Genomic DNA, 22,070 nt, shown 5'->3' with positions numbered 1-22,070 from the left:
ATTTCTGATTTTGTTAATTTGGATGCACTCTCTGTGTCCTCTCGTTAGTCTGGCTAAGGGTTTATCTATCTTGTTGATTTTCTCAAAGAACCAACTTTTGGTTCTGTTGATTCTTTCTATGGTCCTTTTTGTTTCTACTTGGTTGATTTCAGCTCTGAGTTTGATTATTTCCTGCCTTCTACTCCTCCTGGGTTTATTTGCTTCTTTTTGTTCTAGAGCTTTTAGGTGTGCTGTCAAGCTGCTGACATATGCTCTTTCCTGTTTCTTTCTGCAGGCACTCAGCGCTATGAGTTTTCCTCTTAGCACAGCTTTCATTGTGTCCCATAAGTTTGGGTATGTTGTATCTTCATTTTCATTAAATTCTAAAAAGTTTTTAATTTCTTTCTTTATTTCTTCCTTGACCAGGTTATCACTGAGTAGAGCATTGTTCAATTTCCACGTATATGTGGGCATTCTTCCCTTATTGTTATTGAAGACCAGTTTTAGGCCGTGGTGTTCCGATAGCACGCATGGGATTATTTCTATCTTTCTGTACCTGTTGAGGCCCGTTTTTTGACCAATTATATGGTCAATTTTGGAGAAAGTACCATGAGGAGCTGAGAAGAAGGTATATCCTTTTGCTTTAGGATAGAATGTTCTATAAATATCCATTAAGTCCATTTGGCTCATGACTTCTCTTAGTCTGTCGACATCACTGTTTAATTTCTGTTTCCATGATCTGTCCATTGATGAGAGTGGGGTGTTGCAATCTCCCACTATTATTGTGTGAGGTGCAATGTGTGTTTTGAGCTTTAGTAAGGTTTCTTTTACGTATGTAGGTGCCCTTGTATTTGGGGCATAGATATTTAGGATTGAGAGTTCATCTTGGTGGATTTTTCCTTTGATGAATATGAAGTGTCCTTCCTTATCTTTTTTGATGACTTTTAGTTGGAAATTGATTTTATTTGATATTAGAATGGCTACTCCAGCTTGCTTCTTCCGACCATTTGCTTGGAAAGTTGTTTTCCAGCCTTTCACTCTGAGGTAGTGTCTGTCTTTGTCTCTGAGGTGTGTTTCCTGTAGGCAGCAGAATGCAGGGTCCTCGTTGCATATCCAGTTTGTTAATCTACGTCTTTTTATTGGGGAGTTGAGGCCATTGATGTTGAGAGAGATTAAGGAATAGTGATTTTTTGCTTCCTGTTATATTCATATTTGGATATGAGGTTATGTTTGTGTGCTTTTCTTCTCTTTGTTTTGTTGCCAAGACGATTAGTTTCTTGCTTCTTCTAGGGTATAGCTTGCCTCCTTATGTTGGGCTTTACCATTTATTATCCTTTGTAGTGCTGGATTTGTAGAAAGATATTGTGTAAATTTGTTTTTGTCATGGAATATCTTGATTTCTCCATCTATGTTAATTGAAAGTTTTGCAGGATACAGTAACCTGGGCTGGCATTTGTGTTCTCTTAGGGTCTGTATGACATCAGTCCAGGATCTTCTGGCCTTCATAGTTTCTGGCAAAAAGTCTGGTGTGATTCTGATAGGTCTGTCTTTATATGTTACTTGACCTTTTTCTCTTACTGCTTTTAATATTCTTTCTTTATTTTGTGCGTTTGGTGTTTTGACTATTATGTGACGGGAGGTGTTTCTTTTCTGGTCCAATCTATTTGGAGTTCTGTAGGCTTCTTGTATGCCTATGGGTATCTCGTTTTTTAGGTTAGGGAAGTTTTCTTCTATGATTTTGTTGAAGATATTTACTGGTCCTTTGAGCTGGGAGTCTTCACTCTCTTCTATGCCTATTATCCTTAGGTTTGATCTTCTCATTGAGTCCTGGATTTCCTGTATGTTTTGGACCAGTAGCTTTTTCCGCTTTACATTATCTTTGACAGTTGAGTCAATGATTTCTATGGAATCTTCTGCTCCTGAGATTCTCTCTTCCATCTCTTGTATTCTGTTGGTGAAGCTTGTATCTACAGCTCCTTGTCTCTTCTTTTGGTTTTCTATATCCAGGGTTGTTTCCATGTGTTCTTTCTTGATTGCTTCTATTTCCATTTTTAATTCCTTCAACTGTTTGTGTTTTCCTGGAATTCTTTCAGGGATTTTTGTGATTCCTCTCTGTAGGCTTCTACTTGTTTATTAATGTTTTCCTGTGTTTCTCTAAGGGAGTTCTTCACGTCTTTCTTGAAGTCCTCCAGCATCATGATCAAATATGATTTTGAAACTAGATCTTGCTTTTCTGGTGTGTTTGGACATTCCATGTTTGTTTTGGTGGGAGAATTGGGCTCTGATGATGCCATGTAGTCTTGGTTTCTGTTGCTTGGGTTCCTGCGCTTGCCTCTCGCCATCAGATTATCTCTAGTGTTACTTTGTTCTGCTATTTCTGACAGTGGCTAGACTGTCCTATAAGCCTGTGTGTCGGGAGTGCTGTAGACCTGTTTTCCTGTTTTCTTTCAGCCAGTTATGGGGACAGAGTGTTCTGATTTCGGGTGTGCAGTTTTTCCTATCTACAGGTCTTCAGCTGTTCCTGTGGGCCTGTGTCTTGAGTTCACCAGGCAGACCACTTGCAGCAGAAAAATTGGTCTTACCTGTGGTTCCAAGGCTCAAGTTTGCTCGTGGGGTGTTGCTTACAAGCTCTCCGCGGAGGCAGCAACCAGGAAGATCTGCACCGCCCTTCCGGGAGCTTCCATGCACCAGGGTTCCAGATGGCGTTTGGTGTTTTCCTCTGGCGTCAGAGATGTGTGCAGAGTGCAGTCTCTTCTGGTTTCCCAGGCGTGTCTGCCTCTCTGAAGGTTTAGCTCTCCCTCCCCCGGGATTTGGGTGCAGAGAACTGTTTATCCGGTCAGTCCCTTCAGGTTCTGGCGGTGTCTCAGACGCAGCAGTCCTGCTGCTCAAGAGTGATCATTTCTAATGCTACATGAAAAACTGGGCTTCATTGAAAACTAAGGGATGAGGTCGTAGGAAAAAAAAAACCTTACCAATGTGTGGGGTGTCTGAGCTAAAGAAATCTAAAGGATAACTGAATGCAAGCAATTTTCAACTAACATGCAAACTATTCAGTCCACTCTGCATAAGGGCTGATGCTTTTCTAGATAACCCATCTACTTGATCATCACCTTTACCTGTTATTTATTTATTCATTCATTCATTCATTCATTCATTGATTTATATATGTGCATTGGGCGGAGGGTGAGTGTGTATGTTAGATGTATATGCGTGTGTTGAAAGAGGACAACTTCAGGTACCACTTCCTCAAGTGCCATCTACCTGTGTTTTGAGACCAAGATTCTCACTAGCCTACTGTCAAGTAGGTTGAGGTAGCCTGAAAATCCCAGGGACCAACCATCTTGCCTCTCCCTCTCCAGGCTAAGGTTCCAAGTTTTATAGCACCACAATTTGCCCTTAATTTTTTAAACAGGGAACCTGATGATCAAACTCAGGGCCGCATGCTTGCAAGGGAAGCACGTTGGTGACTGAGCTGTCTTCCTGGCCCCCTCTGTGTACATGTGGACAGGAGCTGCTCAGCTGCATAGCTGCAGGCATATAGCAAACAGCTAAAAAAAGGTTTCTGAACAAACACTGAGAGTTCTCTGAGGCTAAAATAGAACTCATTTTCATGGTGGTTTAAGGTTTTGAAGCACCCCAATAAAGGAGTTTTCTTAAATAATTAAGCAGTTTTAGAATCCGGTGTTGATTTCTTCAGAATACTATTTCTATGGATGTAATGGATGGTCGTTTACAGAGAGATAATGTTTTGTAATGGTGTTAGTCTCAGCAAACTGACATACCACTTTATGACTTTGTAAGCACAGCCATGAATTTATCCTGCAGATTGTTTAATTATTAATTTTTCTAGCACAGTTTAAACAAAGAAAATAATGGAAACTCTAGATTATAGGAAATTTGTAGTTCCTATCAATATTGAGCTGAAGCACAGCTGGAATTTACTCTGTGTTTTAATAATTTAATTTTCACATCTAGAACCACTTAGGTTAGCATTTAGGTGGTAGTGGGGAAATGTTCTTCTTTATTCTTAGACAATACAGGAATATTTACAAGTAGAGAGGTTTGTACATAATTATTTTTTTAGACAGAATCTTATTATGTAGCCCCAGCTTATCTGAAATTCACCATATATAGACTAGGATGACCTTAAACTCACAGAGATTTGCCTGCCTCTGCCTCCTAAGTTCTGGGGTTGAAGGCATGCACAATCATGGCCAACCTTACAGAAAATTACTATAATTTTTAAAGTTCCAATTCACTTGAATTTTATTAGATGAAAACATCTTGTTGATGAAAGTACACAAAGAAAGGAAGGTAAATGTGAATAGTTGTCTGCTTCATTATACTCAATTGGTTATTGAGTATTTTCATATCTAATACTTAATCTATTGATATTTTAATAAAGAATACCCCAAACCAATACTCTATTAGTCATGGTTCTCTGAAGGAACAGAACTGGTCGAGTAGATGTATTTATGTGTTATGTGTTATGTATTATGTGGTGTGTGTGTGTGTGTGTGTGTGTGTGGTGTTTATTTGTGGTGTGTGTGTGTCTCTGTGTGTGTGTGTGGTGTTTATTTGTGGTGTGTGTGTGTCTCTGTGTGTGTGTGTGTATGTGTGTGTGGTGTGTGTTTATTTGTGGTGTGTGGTGTGTGTGGTGTGTGTTTATTTGTGGTGTGTGGTGTGTGTGTGTGTGTGTGTGTGTGTGTGTGTGGTGTGATTTATTAGATGGGCTAACAGGATGCAGTCCAACAAATGACTGCCTCACATTGAAGAGGCTGAGACTCTTCCAGAACCTGATAGCTGCTCAGGCCCTGAGACCAGACAGCGCATCACTTCTAATGTAGAAATGAAGGACTGGGGAATCATTGGTGAGCTGCTGGTCTTCCATCTGGGTTAAAAGCTCAAAGAAGTTGGTTCTAATATTGGTGAAGGAATGCAACAGCAGGATGGATGAATTTGCCCATGAAAGTGAGGACAAGTAGGCAAAACACAAAGTGTGCTTCTTCCTCGTCTTTTAGGTGGGCTGCCACCAGAAGGTGATACCCACATTTAGGAAGAGTCTTCTTGCTTCAAATAATCTGATCAAAAAAAAAAATCTCTCAGGAGTGAGTGCCCAGTGGCCTGCATTTTAGTTCATTCTAGATTCTATCAAATTGAAATTTGCTGTCACAAATAGGTATCACAGTGTAGAAAAGTTTGTTGAAGAGAATGTATTGCCAGGGAAAGTACAGCAGGTATGGCATTTGTTGCCACAGGCTAAGAGTAACATCTGGTAGAGTATCACTCAGACAGCATCTGAGCCACAGGACACACTGAGGCTGAGGTTTCTTTTCCTTTTGCTTGTCTCCCTCCCTCCCTTTCGTCCTTCTGCCTCATTGTAACTCTTGCCCTCAGAATCAGGGCCTGAAGGCCAGGGCAGCCTTACCACTTCCCAGGCAATGGAAAGGGAATCATATATGTATATGTATGTGTATATGTATGTGTATGTGTATATGTATATGTATATATATATGTGTGTGCTCGTATATTTATATTTATATTATATATTATATATAAATAATATGTTCTGCTTTGTTTTACCAAATATGCTCTGTATCTATTCAAAAGGAGAGGAGGAAGGGAAAGAGAAGGAAGAATAAAGAAATGAAGGGGAAAGGAAAGAGGAGAGAAGGAGGGAAAAGGAAAGCATTGCAGTCTTCATAGTCCTATCCTACTGTCACTCAAATAATCACACCACTTCTAAAAAATTTAACTTTTTAAAAGGAGAAAAATGATAGAATGCATTGTCCAGAGCTATGGTTATTTAGAGGAATCGGATGCACTTGGTAGATTACATAGCTATTTAGAATTGGAGCTCAAACTAGGATTTAGGTTTTTGTCTACATTTCCAAGAATCTTTCTGCAGCATGATTATGTAATTATATTCTTATGAAAGATTAAAGAACTACATTATAAAGTATGTAGGAAGGACATTTGCCAGGCAATTGGAATACCTTGCATTCAGCTGTCATGTGTATTTGCATTTCTGTGTAAATCAGGGCCACATATTTTCAAGACACTTAGATGCATGGAACAATTTTAAATGATCTTCACAGAGCAAAGCATTTAGATTGTATTTTTAATCCAACAATTTTGCACTGTAATATTTTGTGCTAGTTAGATAATACCCTGAGAGGCAAAGGGCTGAACATTTAAGTCACACCACTAAGGTGATAGCTTGTTCTGCAGGTTTTAAAAATAAAGAAAGAAAGAAAGAAGGAAGGAAGGAAAGAAAGAAGGAAAGAAAGAAAGAAAGAAAGAAAGAGAGAAAGAAAGGAAGAAAGTAGGAAAAAGAAAACAAACTCAGAACAGCAGAATTCAGAGCTCTGGATACTAATGCAATCAATTTTGAGTTCACACCACTTTCTTGCAGAAGGCAGCAGGTAAAGCATAGCTACGCCACCGTCTATTGAATAAGATGTCCCACTGAGGGGGAAATTAAATGTCTCCTGTCACATACCGCCTGGGTTGGCTCTGATTTACCTATTAAATATAAAACTTTCCCTCTCCAAGTAATAGTTTTGCAGGCAATAAATTGTTGGCAAGGAAAATGGCGAGCTTTCTTTCTGCCCACGATCTTTCCCTTTGCCTTACCATGAGCTGATGTCCTGTTTGGCTGAAGGAGTGGTGATGGCATGTGTATGTCTCTGCTGATTCTTTGATAAAAGAACACACAGGGTTGTGGGACATTCTGTTCTTGGCTAAGACAACAGAGGACTGGACTGACTGCTCTCCTAACTTGGTGAGCCACTGGGCTGGAAAGATGAACAAAGGTGTGTGAATTCTGGTCTATTTTAGATTTAAATTGTTAATGGCATTTTAACAATTAAGAGACATCCATAGTCTCACTTTCCTTCTCCACCCACCTTGCTTTCCCCACCCTATCATCCAAAGATGAGAAAGTGATTTGCAAGTCCAGTGAACATACAACTAGCATCTGAGAATCCTGAATTTCTTAAAAGATAATTTTTACATTGTTCATCAGTATATTTTCTCCACAGTACTTGACATAACGCGGCCAACTCTAATGATATTAGAATGATAACACTTATCTCTAGAAGATTTTTATTGTTAATTGCAGCTCTGGCTCCTCTTTCCAAGTATATTTTATATAAATAATTCAGAATGTCTAAATAAAATGAGTTTTAAGATGAATGTTTCCCTCAATGAACACTGGAAATTAGACAGTGGGTGTGAGGGTGTAACTTATTATATTCCCACAGAGGAAAATCTGCGGGCAATTTCTATCAGCTGCTTGGTGATCAGGGATATGTCCAAATCGATGGAAAGCAGGGACTTGTGTAATTGGTGCAGAGGGGGGAATTGAACTTCTTCTGCTCCTGCTGTGAGCTGTCTGTCCTGATTCAGCAGTGAGGTTAGGTCACCCTAAGGCTCCTCCACATCAATTCCAGCCAGCCGCATCAATCAACGTACTCATTAAGCTCCCACAGGGCTGATGAAGTTGGAGAAAAAATCCTTATTCTGCATCTCTCATACCAGGTTCTCTTCTGGGACTTAGTGTTTTCTTCTGTAAAATGGCATCTTGCTTTGGCGAGGAACCATTCCATGAATTCTGAACTTTCTATCTATTCTCATCCTTAAAATATCATCCTATTATTATAAAAATATCCACAAAACAAAGAAAATGAAAAGAGAAAAATATGCAAGCTATTAACATCCAAAGCAATATTCTTTTAGATTTTTTATTCTGTATTTCTACACAAATAACTATGTCTGTATACATATGCATGTTTTATGTACCCGTTTTATGGAAGCATGTACTTCAAAAATGTAGTTATCTACTTTATGTATTAAATCATGCCCATGTTTCTATACTAAGTATAAATCTACATAGTTCTCAGTTGCTGTAGCAAATTTTATTATTTTATATACCGCAATGTATTTAGCCAATCTTTTATTGGTAGACATTTTCCAATCTTTGACATTCATATGCATATATTTTTCCTTATCTAAACAGATACTTATAAGTACAACTTTTACCTGTGAGTAAAATCAATATGTCAAAGCATGTGAACTTTTTATGTTTTATGTTTCTATTTTGTATACAGGTTCTGAGAAGAATGTCAGGGGCATGGAAGAGTTCATTACTCCTGATCCCTCGAGATTTACCAACATGACCTAGGTAGTATGGAAAAGAAATTTAAGTCCTATTTGGGCTGGATATTTTTAAATAGGACCTGGCTTTTGGTGTTAGCCCTTACCTTTGGGATATGGTCAACAATCCACATTCCTTGTATTTCAGACGTCACTATAATAGCCATCTTGGCTGTATGATCCTTGGCTGTTCTGATCCTTTCAGTGGTGATGCACAGACAGGCAATGTCCTCTGAATCTCCAAAAGACCCAGTAATTACCTAGCACAAGCAGATCTACTCTAAGTTCTAAACTGGCCTGACTAGCACTGTGAAAACTTATCAACATCACTCTGTTTTGAACTTATATTTCACTTCTTTTTCTTTATTGATTTCACTTTGGGTTGGAAAAAAAGTCAGTTAGTGATAATAGCATGAAGGGAGTATTGCCCAGTAGGAGAGGAGAGGATTTCATAATTGGGTCTCTTAGAGGAAGTGTGGTTAGTATAGGGAAGGCCTCTTGGGAGACATAGTATTGAAGCAGAGATTGGGTTAAAGGAGAGAACCAAACCTTGGGAAGATCAGGCAAGGGTCATCCATACAATGAGAAGTGTTAAGGAAAAATTCCTACACTGGAGGCATTCCTGGCATTTTAGGGGGGCAGGAAGCTTTCAAACAGGAAGCCAGTATGGCTGAGGTAGAATTAACAACAGAAGTAGTAGCTTGCTAGGAGATACTAAATATAACAGCATCAAGAAAAGATGCTGGCTAAACAGATATGATCAAGTACATTTTAGAGGGAGCTTAGAACATGCTAGAGTCGATCTGAATGTCCTATGTGTTTAGGGATACCACTGTAGAAATTGTAGGGTACAACTGAAAAAAATGAATCAAATATGGGCATAGATCCATATATGTAATACGTATAAATATAAGGATTTGGTGTTTGCTTATGTTCAGGTCCTGGTAGATGCAGGCACCAAGAATAGGCATATGTATTAGTTACTTCTCTGTTATGAAAAATACCATTACCCAAACAAATTAATGAAGAAAGACTTATTTTTGGTTTACAGTTTCAGGAGCTGAGAATTTATCAGGAGGCGGGTCAGGAAACACAGGTACCGAAGGCAGGATCAGGAACCGGCAAAATCACATCATTAACCGTAAGCAAGAAACAGAGGGAGAAAAGTGAAAGGACAAGAAGAATATGTGCTGTTGCAGTTTTTTTTCAATGTTCAGTTACCTTTAATGACCCACATCTTCCTTGAAGAGTAGATGCAGGCAGCTAGGTGCCTAACAAGACATGTTCACTTGAAGATCTTGCCTTGATTGATGGCTTTTCCCATGTTCTGGAAGGCCCCCTCCCAAGAAAAGTACTCTCAAACCAGGATCTGGGTCTCCTGGATACCAGGATCCAGTTTCTGCCATATGTACAACTCATCGGCCACCTGCCGATCTGGACTTAGCTGGGGATAAAACAAAACAAAACAAACAAACAAAAACAGTTTCTGCCTTTGGCCAGTCACCAAGAGTGCTGACACACCTGAGAGCAGAGGTAAGACCACCTCCTCTGCTCTGAGCACCCAGCCTGCAAGCCTCAAAACACACAAACCCAGGAGCAGACTGGGACAAGGACCCTTCAGGTTTCTGCCTGCATCTGAAGCTGAACCTGTCCCACAGGTCTCTGTACTAAAAATCCTGTGGGGTAGAGAGCTGGACTCTCAGAAGTGCAGACATTCCTGAGAGCTGAGGGGAGATCTCCACTTCTGCTCACGTTTCTGGCCCAAGAGGACCCCACAAAGTGCTCTCTGGGTAGAGGAAGCTAGGAGCCGTCAGGGGCAAGACCCATCTGGTTTCTGCCTCTGCCCAGAGCTGAAAGCCAATCACCAGAGCATTGACAGACTTGAGAGCAGAGGTAAGACCAACTCATCTGTTCTGAGTGAACCTCCTGGAGGCCTCAGGACACACAAACACAGGAGTAGTCTGGGGTAGAACTCTTCTGGTTTCTGCATGTGCCCAGAGCTGAATTGGTCCCACAGCTCTCTGTACCCAGATCCAGCTATAAGAAAACAGTTCTACAGGATTGCTGACACACAAGCTTACAGAAGGGTCAAGCCACTGTCAGAGACAGCAAGACAAGAAACACTACTCAATTCCTTGTATGAAGCCAAAATTACGCTCATATATAAACCACACAAAGACCCAACAAAGAGAACTTCAGACCAATTTCCCTTATGAATATCAACACAAAAATACACAATAAAATTCTCCCAAACCAAACCCAAGAACACATCAAAATGATCATCCATCATGATCAAGTAGACTTCATTCCAGAGATGCAGGGCTGGCTCAATATACTGAAATCCATCAAACCTACTCCACTACGTAATCAAACTCAAAGGAAAAAAAACCACATGATCATCTCATTAGATGCTGAGAAAGCATTTGACAAATTCAACACTCCTTCATGTTAAAAGTCTTGGAAAGATCAGGAATTCAAGGGCCATACCTTAACATAGTAAAAGAAATATACAACAAACCAGTAGCCAATATCAAACTAAATGGAGAGAAACTTGAAGCAATCTCACTAAACTCAGGGACTAGACAAGGCTGCCCACTCTCTCCCTACTTATTCAATATAGTTCTTGAAGTTCTAGCCAGAGCAATCAGACAACAAAAGGAGGTCAAAGGGATACAAATTGGAAAGGAAGAAGTCAAAATATCACTATTTGCAGATGATATGATAGTTTACTTAAGTGATCCCAAAAGTCCCACCAGAGAACTACTCAGCCTGATAAACACCTTCAGCAAAGTGGCTGAGTATAAAATTAACTCAAACAAGCAGTAGCCTTCCTCTACTCAAAGGATAAACAGGCTGAGAAAGAAATTAGGGAAAAAGATACCCTTCACAATAGTCCCAAATAACATAAAATACCTCAGTGTGACTCTTACTAAGCAAGTGAAAGATCTATAGCACGAGAACTTCAAGTCTTTGAAGAAGGAAATTGAAGATATCAGAAGATGGAAAGATCTCCCACGCTATGGATTGGCAGGATTAATGGCCATTTAGTAAAAATGGCCATTTTGTCAAAAGCAATCTACAAATTCAATGCAATCCCCATCAAAATTCCAACTCAATTCTTCACAGCATTAGAAAGAGCAATTTGCAAATTCATCTGGGATATGAAAAAACCCAGGGGAGCGAAAACTATACTCAACAATAAAAGAACTTCAGGGGGAATCTCTATCCCTAACCTCAAGCTGTATAATGGAGCAATAGTGATAAAACTGTTTGGTACAAAGACAGGTAAATCAGTGGAATAGAATTGAAGACCCAGAAATGAACCCACACACCAAGGTCACTTGATCTTTGACAAAGGAGCCAAAACCATCTAGTTGAAAAGAGATAGCATTTTCAACAAATGGTGCTGGTTCAACTGGAGGTCAGTATGTAGAAGAATGCAAATCAACCCATTCTTAACACCCTGTACAAACCTTAAGTCCACCCAGATCAAAGACCTTCACATCAAACCAGATACACTCAAACTAATAGATGAAAAAGTGGGGAAAACCCTCGAACACATGAGCACTGCGGAAATTTTCTAAAACAGAACACCAATGGCTTGTGCTCTAAGATCAAAAATCAACAAATGAGACCTCATAAAATTGCAAAGTTTCTGTGAGGCAAAGGACACTGTCATTAGGTCAAAATGGCAACCAACAGATTGGGAAAAGATCTTTACTCAGAGAGTCAAATAATCCTATTAAAAATGGGAAAATTCTCAGCTGAGGCATATTGAATGGCCAAGAAGCACCTAAAGAAATGTTCAATATCCTTCATCATCGGGGAAATGTAAATCAAAACAACCCTGAGATTCTACCTCACACCAGTCAGAATGGCTAAAATCGAAAACTCAGGTGACAACAGATGCTGGTGAGGATGTGGAGAAAGAGCAATACTCCTCATTGTTCGTGGGATTACAAGCTGGTACAATCACTCTGGAAATTAGTCTAGAGATTCCTCAGAAAATTGGTACTACCTGAGGATCCAGCTATACCACTCCTGGGCATCTACCCAAATGATGCTTCAACATACAACAAAGACACATGTTCACAGCAGCCTTATTTATAATAGCCAGAAGCTGGAAAGCACCAAGATGCCCTTTGACAGAGGAATGGATACAGAAATTGTACATCAACGCAATGGAGTACTGCTCAGCTATCAAAAATAATGACTTCATGAAATTCATAGGCAAATGGATGGAACTAGAAAGTGTCATCCTGAGTGATGTAACCCAATCACAAAAAACACACATGGTATGTACTCACTAATAAGTGGATTTTAGCCCAAAAGCTCGAATTACCCAGATCACGTGAAGCTCAAGAAGAACAACTGAAGTTCACATGCTTCAGTCCTTAAACAGGGGAATAAAAATATTCATAGGCGATATGGAGACAAAATTTGGAGCAGAGACTGAGGAATACCCATTCAGACCCTGCCGCACCTGGTGATCCAGCCCATATATAGAGAAAGAGAGCCACCAAACCTAGACAGTATTCATGAAGGGAAGACTTGCAAGCTGACAGGAACCTAATATAGCTGTCTCCATAGCAGCTCAGCCAGAGCATGACAAATACAGAGGTGAATACTTGTAGCAAACCACTGAACCGAGAACAGGGTCCCCATGGAGTAGTTAGAGAAAGGTTTGAAGGAACTGAAGGGGCTTGCAACCCCATAAGAACAACAATACACCAACCAACCATAGCTCCCAGGGACTAACCTACCCAAAGAGTACACATGGTCAGTCCCATGACTCTAGCTGCATATGTATGGTGCATTGTTGGACACCAATGGGAGGAGAAGCCCTTGGTCCTGTCAAGGCTGGACAACCACCCCCACCCAGTGTAGGAGAATTTCTGGGTGGGAAGGGGTGGGAAAGGGAGCTTATGGACTCGAAACCAGGAAAGGGGATAACATTTGAAATGCAAATTAAAAAATCCAAAAGAAAAAAGAAAAGGAAAAGAAACCCAAAACAAAACAGCACAGAGGCATGGGATTAGATACTGAACATCGAGATGCCATTTCTTCAAATTTTAGCTCCGAATATGACAGTGGATGCCAGGAGTTACACTGATGTGAACATGCTTCCTATGTTAAATCCAGAATTCTTCATACCCATTGGCCACAGTTCAAGACTCCTAGTGTCTGATATTATTGGCCACTATCCCCAGCACCTTCCTTACCGGAAAGACAAGCTCGTGGCCTCAGAAGACCCAAACATCAGAAATGGAGCTGCTGCTGTTTGTTCCAAAGTGGATAACTCTAGCAAAGGCACTCTTCCTGAGTTTGTCCAATTGCTGGAATATTTCAGTGATAAAGTTACAACTCATTAAGGTCTGGGTAAGCTCTTCAGCATACTACAGGGACCAGCCATCCTTATCAAAGTGTTCCTAAAACTATAGCAGCACCCCCAAGAGGGTGTCCTCACTGGAGTGCTTACGCTTAAACTTACCCAACACAAAGGTTCTCTTGGGCAGATGAATGAAAGGGTCCTTGGCCTTAGGCTCAGCAGCCAATGCCTGCTCACACCCATCCATCTCTTCTTCAGACTCTGGGATAGCTGCCTTTCTTCCTCTTTCTGCTCAGCCTGGGGCTTCTGTTTCTCTACTCATGAACCCTTTTCTTTCCTTGGGTTATCCTTTTAAGGCTGGCTCTCTGCAAACTTCTTAGCATCAAACTTCTCACTAAGTTTTATCTCCCCTAAGATGGCCCTGAACTGGGGCTGGTTCATGCAGGTAAGGAACTATCAGTTGGTACTGGGGAAGACCTGGTGAAGAGAAGTCTCCAAGACCTATTTTTAGAACCACAACAGGGTACAGACAACTGTGATATCAGCCAGTATCACTCGCTTACTCACTAGAAAAGTCCCTGTCTTCAAGTGAGTGTCCAGCAGCACCAGGATTCACTTCACCTCCTCTTTTGCATTTTCAGTATCCTGGTGTTGTGGTACATAATGCACAAGGTGGGGAACACTGAGGTGCTAGCTGAAGGAATGATGTCATTATCAACAAAGCTCACCCACTGCATCACCTGAGCTGCCACCTCTGGATTTCTTCCCTGCAGCTCCTCGTTGCTTACATAATAGGTGATGGCTTTGCTCTCAAACACACAGAATCCATCATCACCCTCAAATGCTGGAAAATTTCCTGCAGAAAATTTTAGGAGAAATTCAGGAGTGAGGTTGGTTTGACCAAAGTAGAAGGGGGATGTTGTGGAGAGCATGCAGGTCTGAGCCCCACTGTACTGAGCAAGAATGAGGGCCTTGAAGGCCCTCCAGTTTTCAAGGTATGTGTACAGAGTCCCAGCCACCATGATGATTCCACAGAGAAAGGGGATGGGGCTGTCAATTCTACCATAAAGTGAGCTACAAGGGCCCTACTGCAGTTTTAAGAGTGCTAATCCTTTCTCTATCCTAAATGAGATGCAGACTACAAGATTTGTTTAATGGGCTTTATGGCACAGTAGCTGAGCAGTTATTAATCTATTCCCCTAATCTAATCTGTCTATATCCCAGCCAAAATCCTTGAGATCCTTGAATTTTGCTATTGGTCTGGCGCACTCTGCTCCAGGTTTGTTCCCATGGTGGTTCCTGGACCCTCTTCTTGTGGCAAATTCTCCGTTTCTCTCTCTCCTTCTCCCCATTCCCTGGCTGGGATTGGAAGTCCAGCTCTATGTTCTCTTCTGCTTAGCCATTAGCTGATCAGATTTTATTGTCAAGTCGGAGAATAAATGAAGAGAAATGTTTACAGAATTTTCAGGCAGGAGATACTTAAAATAAGGATCACAATGATATGTCTGGGTTGCAGTCAGATATGGGGGCAGAAAAATCAGCATTTGAATAATCTTTACACAGTGCACAACAATATTCTGACTATAACTATGGAATTTCAAAGCCCACCATCGGTGATGTATTTCTGCCAGCAAGGCTGTACCTCCTAAACCTTACTGAACAGTGCCACCAATTGGAGAAAAAGTATTCAAATACCTGAGACTGTGGAGGACATGTCTCATTCAAACCAGCACAGATGGTGATGAATCTCAACTGGGACAAAAGGCATTCATTGGATACTCAACTCCAGATCCTCTGCTGGGCTCTGGGTACCCTCAGAAAAATGTCATGAGAACTCTGAAAACTCTGAAAAGGAGTCTAAACAGTATCTTCCATGGTCACAGAATGCTCTAATGAGCATAATCTAGTGGCCTTGGAAAGACTATCAGGAAAGTGATCTCTGACTCTGCTTAAAAAGGAAATCAGTAAACCTCTCTATTTTGTATGAGACTTTATAATTGAATGTTTCATGGTGTGATGAGATTAAATATGATTGATTTTACATAATCACTTAGCAATGGATTGATGGGTCGATGGATGGGTGGGCGGATCAGTTATTGGATGATATTAAGGTCAGAAAAGTCTTATTCCAATAGAAGACACATGTAGGCCAGCCAGACCATAAACAAATGATGATCCTAAGGAGGGAACAAGAATTAACAATTTCACAGGTCTTCCTGGTTGCTGCCGCCGCAGAGAGCCCATGGGCAGCACACCGCGAGCAAACTTGAGCCTCGGGACCACGGGTAAGACCAACTTGTCTGCTGCAAGAAAGCTGCCTGGCGAAATCGGGACACACAGAGGCAGAATTCCTCTAGGACTGGGCACGTCCTGTGTTTACCGGAGGTCCCACACCCCCGGATCCCGGCCCGCAGCAGCTCTCTGCTCCCAGACACCGTGGGAAAGAGACCTCACCGCCTGGTCAGTGGGCACTCCTGAGGCTGCAGAGCAGAGGAGACCACCAACACTGCCCACCCCTGCCCACATCCCTGGCCCAAGAGGAAACTGTATAAGGCCTCTGGGCTCCCGTTGGGGAGGGCCCGGGAGCGGCAGGACCCCTGCCTGAGACACCGCCGGACCCTGAAGGAAACAGACCGGATAAACAGTTCTCTGCACCCAAATCCCGTGGGAGGGAGAGCTAAACCTTCAGAGAGGCAGACAGGCCTGGGAAACCAGAAGAGACTGCTCCCTGCACACACATCTCGGACGCCAGAGGAAAAAGCCAAAGACCATCTGGAACCCTGGTGCACTGAAGCTCCCAGAAGGGGCGGCACAGGTCTTCCTGGTTGATGCCGCCGCAAAGAGCCCGTGGGCAGCACCCCGTGAGCAAACTTGAGCCTCGGGACCTCAGGTAAGACGAACTTGTATGTTGCAAGTGACCTGCCTGGTGAACTCAAAACACAGGCCCACAGGAACAGCTGAAGACCTGTACAGAGGAAAAACTACACGCACGAAAGCAGAACACTCTGTCCCCATAACTGGCTGAAAGAAAACAGAAAAACAGGTCTACAGCACTCCCGACACACAGGCTTATAGGGACAGTCTAGCCACTGTCAGAAATAGCGGAACAAAGTAACACTAGAGATAATCTGATGGCGAGAGGCAAGCGCAGGAACCCAAGCAACAGAAACCAAGACTACATGGCATCATCAGAGCCCAATTCTCCCACCAAAACAAACATGGAATGTCCAAACACACCAGAAAAGCAAGATCTAGTTTCAAAATCATATTTGATCATGATGCTGGAGGACTTCAAGAAAGACGTGAAGAACTCCCTTAGAGAAACACAGGAAAACATTAATAAACAAGTAGAAGCCTACAGAGAGGAATTGCAAAAATGCCTGAAAGAATTCCAGGAAAACATAAATAAACAAGTAGAAGCCCATAGAGAGGAGTCACAAAAATCCCTGAAAGAATTCCAGGAAAACACAATCAAACAGTTGAAGGAATTAAAAATGGAAATAGAAGCAATCAAGAAAGAACACATGGAAACAACCCTGGATATAGAAAACCAAAAGAAGAGACAAGGAGCTGTAGATACAAGCTTCACCAACAGAATACAAGAGATGGAAGAGAGAATCTCAGGAGCAGAAGATTCCATAGAAATCATTGACTCAACTGTTAAAGATAATGTAAAGCAGAAAAGCTACTGGTCCAAAACATACAGGAAATCCAGGACTCAATGAGAAGATCAAACCTAAGGATAATAGGTATAGAAGAGAGTGAAGACTCCCAGCTCAAAGGACCAGTAAATATCTTCAACAAAATCATAGAAGAAAACTTCCCTAACCTAAAAAAAGAGATACCCATAGGGATACAAGAAGCCTACAGAACTCCAAATAGATTGGACCAGAAAAGAAACACCTCCCGTCACATAATAGTCAAAACACCAAACGCACAAAATAAAGAAAGAATATTAAAAGCAGTAAGGGGAAAAGGTCAAGTAACATATAAAGGCAGACCTATCAGAATCACACCAGACTTTTTGCCAGAAACTATGAAGGCCAGAAGATCCTGGACTGATGTCATACAGACCCTGAGAGAACACAAATGCCAGCCCAGGTTACTGTATCCTGCAAAACTCTCAATTAACATAGATGGAGAAACCAAGATATTCCATGACAAAACCAAATTTACACAATATCTTTCTACAAATCCAGCACTACAAAGGATAATAAATGGTAAAGCCCAACATAAGGAGGCAAGCTGTACCCTAGAAGAAGCAGGAAACTAATCGTCTTGGCAACAAAACAAAGAGAATGAAAGCACACAAACATAACCTCACATCCAAATATGAATATAACTGGAAGCAATAATCACTATTCCTTAATCTCTCTCAACATCAATGGCCTCAACTCCCCAATAAAAAGACATAGATTAACAACCTGGATATGCAACGAGGACCCTGCATTCTGCTGCCTACAGGAAACACACCTCAGAGACAAAGACAGACACTACCTCAGAGTGAAAGGCTAGAAAACAACTTTCCAAGCAAATGGTCAGAAGAAGCAAGCTGGAGTAGCCATTCTAATATCAAATAAAATCAATTTTCAACTAAAAGTCATCAAAAAGGATAAGGAAGGACACTTCATATTCATCAAAGGAAAAATCCACCAAGATGAACTCTCAATCCTAAATATCTATGCCCCAAATACAAGGGCACCTACATATGTAAAGGAAACCTTACTAAAGCTCAAAACACACATTGCACCTCATACAATAATAGTGGGAGATTTCAGCACCCCACTTTCATCAATGGACAGATCATGGAAACAGAAATTAAACAGTGATGTCGACAGACTAAGAGAAATCATGAGCCAAATGGACTTAATGGATATTTATAGAACATTCTATCCTAAAGCAAAAGGATATATCTTCTTCTCAGCTCCTCATGGTACTTTCTCCAAAATTGACCAGATAATTGGTCAAAAAACGGGCCTCAACAGGTACAGAAAGATAGAAATAATCCCATGCGTGCTATCAGACCACCACGGCCTAAAACTGGTCTTCAATAACAATAAGGGAAGAATGCCCACATATACGTGGAAATTGAACAATGCTCTTCTCAATGATAACCTAGTTAAGGAAGAAATAAAGAAAGAAATTAAAAACTTTTTAGAATTTAATGAAAATGAAGGTACAACATACCCAAAATTATGGGACACAATGAAAGCTGTGCTAAGAGGAAAACTCATAGCGCTGAATGCCTGCAGAAAGAAACAGGAAAGAGCATATGTCAGCAGCTTGACAGCACACCTAAAAGCTCTAGAACAAAAAGAAGCAAATACACCCAGGAGGAGTAGAAGGCAGGAAATAATCAAACTCAGAGCTGAAATCAACCAAGTAGAAACAAAAAGGACCATAGAAAGAATCAACAGAACCAAAAGTTGGTTCTTTGAGAAAATCAACAAGATAGATAAACCCTTAACCAGACTAACGAGAGGACACAGAGAGTGCGTCCAAATTAACAAAAGCAGAAATGAAAAGGGAGACATAACAGATTCAGAGGAAATTCAAAAAATCATCAGATCTTACTATAAAAACCTACATTCAACAAAACTTGAAAATCTTCAGGAAATGGACAATTTCCTAGACAGATACCAGGTACCTAAGTTAAATCAGGAACAGATAAACCAGTTAAACAACCCCACAACTCCTAAGGAAATAGAAGCAGTCGTTAAAGTTCTCCCAACCAAAAAGAGCCCAGATCCAGACGGGTTTAGTGCAGAATTCTATCAAACCTTCATAGAAGACCTCATACCAATATTATCCAAACTATTCCACAAAATTGAAACAGATGGATCACTACCGAATACCTTCTACGAAGCCACAATTACTCTTATACCTAAACCACACAAAGACACAACAAAGAAAGAGAACTTCAGACCAATTTCCCTTATGAATATCGACGCAAAAATACTCAACAAAATTCTGGCAAACCGAATCCAAGAGCACATCAAAACAATCCTCCACCATGATCAAGTAGGCTTCATCCCAGGCATGCAGGGATGGTTTAATATATGGAAAACCATCAACGTGATCCATTATATAAACAAACTGAAAGAACAAAACAACATGATCATTTCATTAGACGCTGAGAAAGCATTTGACAAAATTCAACACCCCTTCATGATAAAAGTCCTGGAAAGAATAGGAATTCAAGGCCCATACCTGAACATAGTAAAAGCCATATACAGCAAACCAGTTGCTAACATTAAACTAAATGGAGAGAAACTTGAAGCAATCCCACTAAAATCAGGGACTAGACAAGGCTGCCCACTCTCTCCGTACTTATTCAATATAGTTCTTGAAGTTCTAGCCAGAGCAATCAGACAACAAAAGGAGGTCAAGGGGATACAGATTGGAAAAGAAGAGGTCAAAATATCACTATTTGCAGATGATATGATAGTATATTTAAGTGATCCCAAAAGTTCCACCAGAGAACTACTAAAGCTGATAAACAACTTCAGCAAAGTGGCTGGGTATAAAATTAACTCAAATAAGTTGCCTTTCTCTATACAAAAGAGAAACAAGCCGAGAAAGAAATTGGGGAAACGACACCCTTCATAATAGACCCAAATAATATAAAGTACCTCGGTGTGACTTTAACAAAGCAAGTAAAAGATCTGTACAATAAGAACTTCAAGACACTGAAAAAGGAAATTGAAGAAGACTTCAGAAGATGGAAAGATCTCCCATGCTCATGGATTGGCAGGATTAATATAGTAAAAATGGCCATTTTACCAAAAGCAATCTACAGATTCAATGCAATCCCCATCAAAATACCAATCCAATTCTTCAAAGAGTTAGACAGAACAATTTGCAAATTCATCTGGAATAACAAAAAACCCAGGATAGCTGAAGCTATCCTCAACAATAAAAGGACTTCAGGGGGAATCACTATCCCTGAACTCAAGCAGTATTACAGAGCAATAGTGATAAAAACTGCATGGTATTGGTACAGAGACAGACAGATAGACCAATGGAATAGAATTGAAGACCCAGAAATGAACCCACACACCTATGGTCACTTGATTTTTGACAAAGGAGCCAAAACCATCCAAAGGAAAAAAGATAGCATTTTCAGCAAATGGTGCTGGTTCAACTGGAGGTTAACATGTAGAAGAATGCAGATCGATCCATGCTTATCACCCTGTACAAAGCTTAAGTCCAAGTGGATCAAGGACCTCCACATCAAACCAGACACACTCAAACTAATAGAAGAAAAACTAGGGAAGCATCTGGAACACATGGGTACTGGAAAAAATTTCCTAAACAAAACACCAATGGCTTACGCTCTAAGATCAAGAATCGACCAATGGGATCTCATAAAACTGCAAAGCTTCTGTAAGGCAAAGGACACTGTGGTTAGGACAAAACGGCAACCAACAGATTGGGAAAAGATCTTTACCAATCTTACAACAGATAGAGGCCTTATATCCAAAATATACAAAGAACTCAAGAAGTTAGACCGCAGGGAAACAAATAACCCTATTAAAAAATGGGGTTCAGAGTTAAACAAAGAATTCACAGCTGAGGAATGCCGAATGGCGGAGAAACACCTAAATAAATGTTCAACATCTTTAGTCATAAGGGAAATGCAAATCAAAACAACCCTGAGATTTCACCTCACACCAGTGAGAATGGCTAAGATCAAAAACTCAGGGGACAACAGATGCTGGCGAGGATGTGGAGAAAGAGGAACACTCCTCCCCTGTTGGTGGGATTGCATACTGGTACAACCATTCTGGAAATTAGTCTGGAGGATCCTCAGAAAATTGGACATTGAACTGCCTGAGGATCCAGCTATACCTGTCTTGGGCATATACCCAAAAGATGCCCCAACATATAAAAAAGACACGTGCTCCACTATGTTCATCGCAGCCTTATTTATAATAGCCAGAAAATGGAAAGAACCCAGATGCCCTTCAACAGAGGAATGGATACAGAAAATGTGGTACATCTACACAATGGAATATTACTCAGCTATCAAAATAACGGCTTTATGAAATTCATAGACAAATGGTTGGAACTGGAAAATATCATCCTGAGTGAGGTAACCCAATCACAGAAAAACACACATGGTATGCACTCATTGATAAGTGGCTATTAGCCCAAATGCTTGAATTACCCTAGATGCCTACAACAAATGAAACTCAAGACGGATGATCAAAATGTGAATGCTTCACTCCTTCTTTAAAAGGGGAACAAGAATACCCTTGGCAGGGAAGAGAGAGGGAAAGATTAAAACAGAGACTGAAGGAACACCCATTCAGAGCCTGCCCCACATGTGGCCCATACATATACAGTCACCCAATTAGACAAGATGGATGAAGCAAAGAAGTGCAGACCGACAGGAGCCGGATGTAGATCGCTCCTGAGAGACACAGCCAGAATACAGCAAATACAGAGGCGAATGCCAGCAGCAAACCACTGAACTGAGAATAGGACCCCCGTTGAAGGAATCAGAGAAAGAACTGGAAGAGCTTGAAGGGGCTCGAGACCCCATATGTACAACAATGTCAAGCAACCAGAGCTTCCAGGGACTAAGCCACTACCTAAAGAC

At 40.9% G+C, this 22,070-nt stretch overlaps 1 pseudogene; it reads right to left on the bottom strand.

The window, feature by feature from the left end:
* Positions 1-9,214: 9,214 nt before the first annotated feature.
* Eef1g-ps15 (eukaryotic translation elongation factor 1 gamma, pseudogene 15) lies at positions 9,215-14,576 on the bottom strand (annotated as a pseudogene).
* Between the last annotated feature and the right edge of the window lie 7,494 nt (positions 14,577-22,070).

Source organism: Rattus norvegicus, chromosome 4 (genome assembly GCF_036323735.1).
Source record: "Rattus norvegicus strain BN/NHsdMcwi chromosome 4, GRCr8, whole genome shotgun sequence".
In the NCBI taxonomy this organism is placed as follows: domain Eukaryota; kingdom Metazoa; phylum Chordata; class Mammalia; order Rodentia; family Muridae; genus Rattus; species Rattus norvegicus.
Note: the sequence above shows the minus strand (reverse complement) of the source record. Positions and strands in the feature narration are given on the sequence as shown.